Source organism: Homalodisca vitripennis, chromosome 3 (genome assembly GCF_021130785.1).
Source record: "Homalodisca vitripennis isolate AUS2020 chromosome 3, UT_GWSS_2.1, whole genome shotgun sequence".
Taxonomy (NCBI): Eukaryota; Metazoa; Arthropoda; class Insecta; order Hemiptera; family Cicadellidae; genus Homalodisca; species Homalodisca vitripennis.
In genome coordinates, this window is record NC_060209.1 from 60080408 (window position 1) to 60091496 (window position 11089).

Here is an 11089-nt window from a genome sequence, read left to right on the forward strand (position 1 = left end):
ATAGTAAGGTGACCTCCTTCTGACGAGACCACGTTGTCATGTATCTTAAGTATCTCGATAAATGGCTAATACCGTCGTGATTTTGTATTAGGCGAGTTCAACTTCGAGTCTCTTATTTCAAATTCGAGTCTCAGATTACAACTTCGAGTCCTTTTAGTCTTCTAATTAAATAATCGTCACTTTTCCAACTATAGCTGCAATGCTGAGCCAAGATGCTGACGCCCGCGCTTGTGAGTCGACATCAACGTGAATGGAAGTCAATTTTAAGTTTTAAATAATTATTAAGATACAAGAGATAACGTTCAGACAGGAGATGGACGTCAAAAATAAAAAAAATATAAATTTTTTTTATTGCATATTATTATTATTTGGAGTTTTCTGAACAATTTGGTATGCTAATTGTGTATGTATGTATTTATTTTGAATCCAAAATCGTGCATAACATAACTCACTACAAGACAATTTTATTGGATCTTGGTCCTTGCAAACCAAAGTTGATTCACTGGTTATAGTACACAATTCTGTTGTAACAGCATTTATATTTTGTAGGTCTGTGACTTTTTTCTGTAGTTGTTATTGACAGCTGTTATTAGCAGACCAAATAAACTTTGTTTTGGTGATTCATTTACATTTTTTGTTTGTTTTGGTTATTTTTGAAAGTTAGTCAGTTATAGCTCATTCAAGATGACCAAAAGTAAGAAACTGTGGAGAAAACGAAGTTTCCGTGGCAACCAGTTTTCAAAATCAAACCGTGTTGTAGGCTTAGATTGTGTAGCACACACAAGTGATAATCCTAGGCCTAGTACTAGTGACAGTGACAGAGTTTCTGCAGATGCTAATTGCTCTAAATTAGACAGTGAAGTAGGCCTAGTTAGCAATCCTATTTCAGTATCTAAACGGAACCTTGCAGAGACTGTTTTAGATGATAGTGAGGGTGATAGTAATGTTATAGTAAGTATAAACCTTTTGTCTTCTGCTATAATGCAATGTTGTGTCTGCAAAAATTGTAAAAATTCAGAAACACTTTACGTGGAAGAAAATGTTTCTCTTAGGAAGGGTCTGGCATGCAATTTAGTTATCTCTTGTAATTTTTGTGGCTCTAAGTTTCCTTTTTACACTTCAGACAGTACAAATAAATTCTTTGACATAAACATTAGATGTGTATACGGCCTCAGAGCCATAGGCAAAGGGAGTGTTAGTAGTGAACCGTTGTTCGGGCTGCTAAATCTACCTAACCCACCAGAAAAATTTTCAAGATACAATGATGTACTACTGAAACCTCTAAAAGAAGTAGCCACTGAAACAATGATTTCAGCAACTGAGGAGTCTGTAAGCCTACAACACACAAATCTCTGCACTCCTATATCTGAGTCTGTAAGCCTATATCTTTGCACAGAAAATGAAGATGAAGTAGGCCTACCTAGTCGTGATCTTAGCGTAGGGATTGACGGAACGTGGCAAAAAAGGGGGCATACGTCACTCAATGGAGTTATTTCTGTTTCAAGTATAGATACCTGTAAGATAATAGATGTAGAAGTACTTACAAAATACTGTCATTCATGTGCTACAAAAAGTAAATCTCCCCATAAATGTAAGAATTTTACTGGAGCGAGTGGAAGCATGGAAGTAGCAGGTGCCCTCAAAGTTTTCGCCCGATCTGAGGCCTCGAGGAATGTCCGATATAAATATTACTTGGGGGACGGTGATTCGAAGGGGTTTCATAAAGTCTTAGAATCAAAGCCTTATGGTGATGATTTTATAATTGGAAAATTGGAATGCGTTGGCCATGTTCATAAGAGGATGGGGTCTTGGCTGAGAAAATTGCGACGTGATTATCGGGGAAAAAAACTTGAAGATGGCAAAGCTTTGAGTGGAAGGAAAGGTAGGTTGAATGATTCTGCAATTGAATCTTTACAAAATTACTATGGCCAAGCAATAAGAAGGAATAAAAACAATTTAGATAGCATGAAAAGAGATGTGTGGGCGACATTCTTCCATAAAGCTTCTACAAATGCAAAACCGCAACACAACCTCTGTGATAAATCGTGGTGTAAGTATTTGCAAGCACTTGATGTACGTAACCTAACCTATGACCACAACAATTCCTTGGACCCAGCAGTGATTGATGTAATCAAGCCAACTTATCAGCATCTAGCTAACCCTCAACTTCTGAAGAAATGTCTTCATGGGAAGACTCAAAATGTCAACGAGAGTTTCAATCCAGTTTTATGGACGAGATTCCGAAGGCAAATTTTGTAGGGTTGAAAACTCTAGAGTGTGGCACATTTGATGCTGTGATGACTTACAATGAAGGAAATAAGGCTAGGGTTAATGTGTTAGAGAAAATGGGTATAAATCCTGGGAAAAACTGCACTGACATCCTTAGTAAGCTAGATTTCCAGCGTGTTTTAAAAGCAGAGAAAGCAAACGAGCCCGTCAAGAAAATAGCAAGAAAACATGCTAGGATGTTAAAGAAGAAAAAGCAAGATGAAGAAGTAAACCAGGATGACACAGACTACAACCCTGGGATGTTTTAAGGTAAATTAAACTCATTTTCATAATCAGCTTGTTTTTTTGTTGAATTTTTACAGTTTCCGTGAGTTTCCCGAAAAACGCAATTTTTGTTATAAATGACCCATTATCTCAGAAACTAGTAGAGCTACAGTAATGAAATTTATACAGCATGTATTTTATGATGTTTATACACAACCCCTACCACTTTTATTGAAATATAATAATAAACTTTGAAAATATAAAATGATTTCTTTAAAAAAATTTGAATTTTTTTAGGAAAAAAAAATTTTTCCAGTAAGTTTTTGAGTGATTTAGATAAAATTGGTAGGGTGTATGTATAATTAGGCCTACAATACTAGGTTAAAATCTTAGCTGTCTACCTTATATACTTCCTGAGATAATGGGGCATTTATATTACCAATTTAACATAGGCGAGATAGGGACGTCCATCTCCCCTTAAGTTTGTATGCAAAAATTTCCATGGAACCATTAAGCCCACACCCATGATATCATTTAGTTATTTATCACTATATTTGGAAGCAACGTGGCAATACATTATTTCATTTTTAACATCTAGAAATGGTGCTTTTATGTTTATTTGTCACAATTAAACATTTAATTAAACTTTGGAAATCGAGTATTCATTATTACGACCTCATCGGTATTTCCAACCCCATGCGTTTCATCCATTCGGTACACGAATATACAATGGCTCATCCTGAGTTGTAATCTTACATGATTAGAAGAAGATCTAAGGGAGATGGCTATGCGCGTTTGGTTTTTTGCATATTGACAGTGAGCTTATTATCGTCAAACTACCCTTTAACCGTTTGGAGCCCCTGTTCAGCAGTATCATATTCTTCCTTATAGGTCGTCCCATCGAATATAAGAGCAGTGTCATCAGCATAAAGAAATATCTTGCCACTTATTTCAGCCTAATCTCGGTATAACCTTACCTAAATTGTTCTTCATAAAACAGAGTAATGGACAAAGCGTACTCCCTTGTATAACCGCGTAATCAATTTTTGTTTCTCTGCTGTTATTACCCAATATTGACACCAAATGACGCCTGTCACTTAAGTAGCTTTCAAACCAATTAAGTGCTATGTCCCTAATACCACATTAAGCCATTTTTTAGCATAATACTACGTTTAACTGAGACTCGAAAGCTTTCGCCAAGTCAATCAACACTACGATGCATTTATTATTATTAGGACCAATTGCTTCATGAATTTCCTTAGTGACTATAATTCCAACCACTGAGGGAAGAGGGATAGCTCCAACCAAACTACAACCCACATTGGCGTAGTAATCATTAAACCTATTACCAACTTCTAAAATTAGTTAGTTAGTTTCGCTTCTATTGTTTCCAGTTAGAAATTTTCTTTTGCTTTTGTGATTCCCATAAATTGTTTCAAATTCTTCCTAAGCTCCCTTGCGTTGCTTTTTGCTAATAAAATGTTATTCCTATAGCAAGTTTCCTTAGCACTTCTAATTAATGTATTGACCTTATTACCACAATGTTTTAATTTCTCTATTGCTAATGGGGCTGAAGGGTTGTTTTTATTTGTGTACTGAGTTTTTCCTTATCCCTAATTGCTTTAATTGATTTTTTTAGTGATCTAAGTTTTGATTTGTTTGTATCTTGCGTGAATATCTTTGTGCATTGTTTGTAAGAAGCAAACTCACCCTAACGTTGACATCCTCAGTTGCTACAATCGGAGACCAATCGATCCTAGGATATAAGCCGAACCACAGCTGCTTCATCAACAAAAAATATTGAGGTTTGATATTTTGCTCTTGTCTTTTCCTTCCACTTTGTTATTTCTGTGACAACAAAATAATTATCCGTCATTTATGAATGATTTACTAATGAATGAGCTTATTAACCTACCTATTTCCTTACAGTCCTTAAACGTGGTCAATAGGTTATACTTATGTATATGCCAAAGTTGGTTAAAATCCGTGTCACAGGCGTCAAAACAGCTGCTTATTTTGAACATGGGGCTCCTTCTTTGTTGTAAATGTTTTAATTAATTGGTGCATGCATTTTAGGCGCATATTCGAGCCACATCAAACCAAAATTTATTTTTCAGAACAACTATACTATAAAAACAAATTGTATTTAAAGCTATAGGTATTTTTTCCGATTCACAGGAATGTGTTTATGTTGCAATAGGAAAATTAGGTAATTACAGAAAACGTAATTTTAAATGGCTGTTACAATTTTGAAGATCAACTTTGTAACCTTCCGTTTTCGACCGTAGTCTAGGGTTGGCTAAAATAAAGTATAGCAAAATTACAGAGCTCTTGGACCAGTAAAAAAGGATATAGATTAAGAAGAGGTCTTATTTCCGATCATATAGTTACTACACAAGACACAGTAATAGCCACTTACAGGAAGACAACAAATCAGGTGTGTCGCCAGGACTACTAAAGTACCTGCTGCGACATCGGTGATTGCTTTAATGACTGCCTCATAAACGATTTCGTTACGGGAATACTATACGTCGTTAGTTGTTTGTTCGTGGAGAGTGTTAATAGCACTGAAACCGACTGCTAATGGAAAATAAAGCCACTAAATCCTCGACCCCCCGCGATCACTCTAATGGACACAGCTATATTGATGTATGCGAATATTTATTAATTGTTCCAACTAGCGGAACTAGCTGATTGGTTTTCTAAACTGTACTATCGAAAATGTTAGTAGCGTTTTGTATTTCAATTAACAAATCACAAACTGAACTAATCAAGATGGACTTATTAAGCATGCAACAGGAGGTTGCAAATGTAAGATACTACGGTACTGATCAGAACTGATTCTATAATAAAACAATATTTTTAGTTGGGGTCCATTAATTTTGGTGAACTTATTGAATCCGCTATATCAGATTTAGGAACATTATATTGAATACATAAATAGTAATGTAACGTAAAATCGATATATGTTTATTTATTCTGTATTTAGCAGTAACAACTGACAATAAATCTGTTAAATGTGTTTTAAGAACAATAAAATTGTAACATATGTATTGTTCAAATGTTTTTCGATAGCGAAAGGTTTTTCGAGGTCAGATGATTTTTTGGATCATGTCAAAGAGTTGTTGTCAACTTGTAAAACTTGTAACACGTATAACACGAAGAGATGAGAATGCAGATCTCGAAACATAGCGTTACTAAATTTTTGAATCACTGAAGCAAATATCAAAAATAATCTTTTAATATTTTTTTTCTATCCAGAGTTTAGTTCGTATATGTATATGACCATTTGTTCTATATAACATGAACATCACATTACCAACGTTTAATTTAATAAATACCTTCATGGAATAATAAATACCTAATTTGTGTATTGCGTCCAAACTAAAAGTAACTTTTTTGGATGCATACTCTAAAGGAACGAGTAATTCCAGGTCATTACTAGGAATTTTCTTATATTCCATAGGTACTTTAATCGTATGCTGTATGTGAAGACTGTTCAAGATGGTCACTATCACATTTTAAAGGTGAGCGGCTCACATTATATTGTTATGTTCGTCGAGGTGGTCTTATTTAAAGTGTCAGTTAATCATTTTGATGTCATTCGTGATTTAGTCTCCAGTTGATATATGTTGTTTATTTTACGGTCAAGCAAGAATAGCTCCAGTTCTCAGATATGATTCGAAGTTTTATATATTGCTTTTTATGGATTAGACGACTACTAAATCATAGAAAAAAGAAGCACTCAAAATGCATTGGCTTTGTGTAAATTGTATTTTAAACGTCTGGTGGGTATTGATGTCGAACATCAGAAAAGAGCATTAAAAGGTATGTACTACTTGTGTAGAGATGTGTTACTTTTATACAGACTGACCTAACTGTTATAAGTTCACACATTGTAACAGTATATGTTATTTAATTTCCCTTTGCAAGGAGAGCTGCAGCCTAAGAGTGTCTGGAGCCATCTTGAATTACCAGCTGGTGTCAACAATATTAATTACCCCCGTATAACAAACAGCTGATACCAGAACCAATTCCCTGTGATTAAATTAATCTGAGGAATCCAATCTGCATTAACACAACACAATCCATTTAGAGGACGGCTCGTGTTGGGTTTGTATTGAATTCCTCGGTGCATTTGCCGAGTAGTGGAATCTCTTATACGCACGGATATTTCCTCTTCTGGGAACTTTGTCACCTTTTGGAGCCTAACAGATTTCTGTGTATGGAATCTACAGATAATAGTTTTAAATATAAAATGTATTTTAATACAGATTATTAAATTGCATTGCTGCTTTAAATACGGGTTTCTTTTATACAAATGTAATTTGTCACCAATTCTTCAAAGTTATTTTCAGAATTAGTAAAAACATCGGTATTTCCCTATGGCACATCCAGAAAATTCATTAAAAAATATATAATTCTCCTTGGAGGAAAGGAGATTTTAATGCGAAAATATGGTTGTAATTTGGATAAAAACCAAATGCACATGGAAAAAGAATCCATGGAAATAGGTAAGTGATTTTTAAGCTGATTTTGATAACTGTGTTTGAAGCAATAAAACATCAACTCAAGGCGTTTCATAAAGTTATACTTTGAACGGGAGAAAAATAATATATGCAAACCAAAGTATAGTTACTGTAAGGCTAAGATTAAAGTTAAAAGGCTAGTGAGTTAGGCCCTTGAACACGGACAGAGAAACGATATCTCTGATATCTCTGAGTGCAGTTATAAGGTAATGTCAAGGTTAATTGAAAGATTCGCGGCATATGGTTGAGTAGGTGTTCAGATTTAAGTAGAACCTATATTGGCCACAACCTCAAAGTCAGAGAAGTAGCAGTTTCTTGCAGTGCATAAAGATGATAACAACTTCAAAAGAGGAAATATGTATGTATGTGTACAAAGCTTAGAGCTATTTATTTCAGTATTTCTTGAAATTTAAGTAGTTTCTGATTTTAATAACAAGAACAAACTGTTTCTTAGTGATGAGTATAAGGCGCCAAGAATTGCGTGGAAAAGATAGAAGTTTCAAAAACGTCCAAGGGCTGCGAGAATCTTGTGAAAAAATGATTCTAAAGATAGAATTCTTGTAAAGGCCTGGTACTTACTGCTCGCGGGAATTCCTTAATTCTGGAAATTTACAAAGGACAGAAGCATTCTAAATATGAGCTCAGAAATCCTCTATAGAATGGAATAATCCGGAAGTCGGGAGATGCTCCCAAAGATACGCGTAAATAGCCAAGTGGGACGTGAAATGCTATAGCCTGGAAACTTCTAGAAGATGGAAGAATCCAGAGGACACGATATACTAGAGGTTGAAATCTTCCAGAGACCAAACGATAATGAGATCTTTTAGAAACTGATCCTTCCTTAGCCAAGCAAGGGAAACTACAAGAGCTCGGGAGCTTCTAATATCTGGAATTTTCGAAAGGATACAAAATCTCAGACCTCAGTATCTTCTACAAACCAATAATTCCTAGAATCTTCTTTCTAGAAGACTCCGAACGTCCTTTGAAACTGTAAGTTGCCACAGACTTCTAAAATATAGTTATTCATAAGAGTGAAAGCCACAAAAGAGTGAAAGCTCCTAGCACCCTAATATTCCTCATACATCCGTAATTGTTTACGTTTTCCAAAGGTACAGGAAATAAAAATAGCTTTCTATAGCCAGTTAGTCAGAAGAAGTAAGTTTATCGAGCCTAGGAGGAACATTTGCTTAGTGTTCTAGTATTTATGAAGTACCATTGGGCTTTGAGAACATATTTATAATACTGGACATAGTAAACTGTCAGGAAGATCAGTGTTTTAAATTTAAAAATAAATCTGTTATTTTATTACTAAATCTGAAAAAGTGACGTATACAATACTAAAAAATGTTTTTTATTATAATTTAATCATTATAGTGACAGACTAAGAGTTATTGGTAAGAAAAATAAATTGTAATGATTTTTAGTTTCTGCAAACTCATTTTAGATATCTCGGTATTTTGGTAATTCACACTCACTTTTTATTAAATAATATAAGGTCATCGAGTAAAGTAAAATTACAAACTCAACGATTTAAGATAAAAATACACCCAAGGGCTTATACAATACGTTTTAGAATAAGTAAAATATAGAATAACTTGTTACAAAAATACGTACTCACTGAACTGAATTACTATATCCTAAACTCCCCTCCTGTTAGTTAGATTTTGTTAGTTAATGGAGTCACATAAAGACAATTTAGAAAGAAGCTTTTGTAAAAAATTTTAAGATGTCGATTTAAAACACCTAAAACGTGTTTTATGGGCTAAGATAGGGCCTCTTTTCGTCCTCTTATACTTGTGTATTCCTAAGAGGATGACTGCAATAACTAATTTTTCATAAGGGAGTCTGCTAATAGAAGAAGATTGGAAAGTTCAATCAAAAGTATGGTATAATATTCTACTGTAAATTCAGATAACCAAGACTTATGTTCTTGATATTTCCAACGCCATCCAATCACTAAATTCCAATCTTCACATATCGAATATTAAAAGTATGACCCTGCTTGGACCTTAGCTTAAAAACATTCTTATGGTTATTTAAAAGCAATATATGGTGGTGCTGCTTCGTCCAATGTTTAGTTTGACGTACAGATAGATATTCATTGCATTCTTAAAATATTTATGAGGATTGCTGTGTGTTTATAAACTATAAAGGAGTAAACCGATGAATAAATGCACATTTAGATTGTCTGATTTGGTTTAATAAGAGTGACCTCATCATTGCGACCTCATTTTTCCTTTCTGCTCAACTACTCTACAGTCAGGACCTTACTTGAAAGGACACTTAACGTTTCTTCGGGAACAGTTCACATCTGCATACAATGTGAAGAGATGGTGATAGACGTTTTCCTCTACAATAGACCCAGAAACATTCTAACTTTTGCATCCGTTAGGAAGTACAATGCAGAAAAATGAGAAAATTTTAATTCAGAATTAACAACTTAATTCATAAACATATGGAGGGTAATAGTTTGTTTATAATACATTTTAGAGTGACATTTAATAAACTGTTGGTTCTTCCATTAATAATAAACAAGGTAGAAATACGCCACACTAACAGTCGTAACAGGCTTCGTTGAGGTCGCATACGACATTTTAACAGCGTGAAACTGCCCATAGATTTCATCCATAGAAAAAACGAATTGTAAGACACTAAATACAACTATTAACCCACTTCCTGAACTACTGCTAACCTAGTTCCTGAGCTAATTAATATAAAAACTACATTAGTTTTGTAATATGTAGATAAATGTAACAAATACAAAATAAATTATACCGAGACTAATTAATTGGAATTCTAATATAGGTTATTATAATAATTTACTGTTATAATAATCTTTATTAGCAGCGTCTTTTATGGGACTTACTAGTTTTACAGGCCATCTTCTGAAAATCCTATAGATGGTCCCGTACCTGAAAAACGTATGAGCCGATTTTCATAAAAATTTGCATAAATATTCGAGACATATCCTGCTATATTAATTAATATCCCTTAGTCTTAGGCCACGCCTATTTTTTGAGCTATATCAATTTCACGGACTAAATACTGAATTAGTGGATGTTCTAGTAACTCAAAAACGCAATAACCCATTTTCATAAAACATATAATACATTTCAAAACTATTTTGGCAAAACCTTGCATCCATATTCTAGATATAGGCTGGTATGTTATATGACAAACCTCTTTCTCAAGCCACGCAAATTTTCGGAGCTATACCGATTTTAGGAGCCAAAATCCGTGAAGTTAAAATGGTCCCGTGCCTCAAAAACGTACCAGCCAATCTTGATCAAACTTTGCATACATATTCTAGACATAGTATACTGTAATTGCATTTTATCACTCATTATTAGGAACACCCACATATTGAGTGTTTAGCCTTTCAAATCGATATAGCTCCGATAATAGGCATGGTCTAAGAATGAGTGTTGTTGTAATATGGTATAGAAGACTACGACTAAAGTAGGTATGCAAAGTTTTATGATAATCAGCTCTTATGTTTAATACAGTAAGTATTTGGCCCGTAAATCGACATAGTCCTGAAAATAGCCGATTATTAAAACAAAAGTACACTTTGTTAACTTAAAAGCAATATTGGAATTCTATTTAAGTGTACTGCAGAACGTTTTATGTATTTTTAATATTTATCTTTAAATATATATTTGGCCAGACAAGAATTTGTTCCAGCCCCACGAGTGATAGGCTTCGCTAAAGCTCAGCCAACCATAATGTCGGTTACATAAAACATACTCCGCCTTTAGTTTTAAAAATATTTGTAGCTACTTCTTTGATAATGTTAATTATAAAATGGTTATTTATTTACATAACAATCCATTAATCATTATATAGCTTATTGAAATTAGTATGAATATTTATTTATCGTAATCGTTATTTCTCCATACATAAGTCTATAATATTGTCAATATTAAAAAATGTAGTTATGTTATTTTACTTTAAATTATAACTTCTGTTATTGCTTTTGATAATTTACGACCATTCACCAATGAGACAGAGAGCTGGCTGTTTCCTGCTTCACTTTTCTTCTTCTTAGCTTAACAGGGTAGTATTTG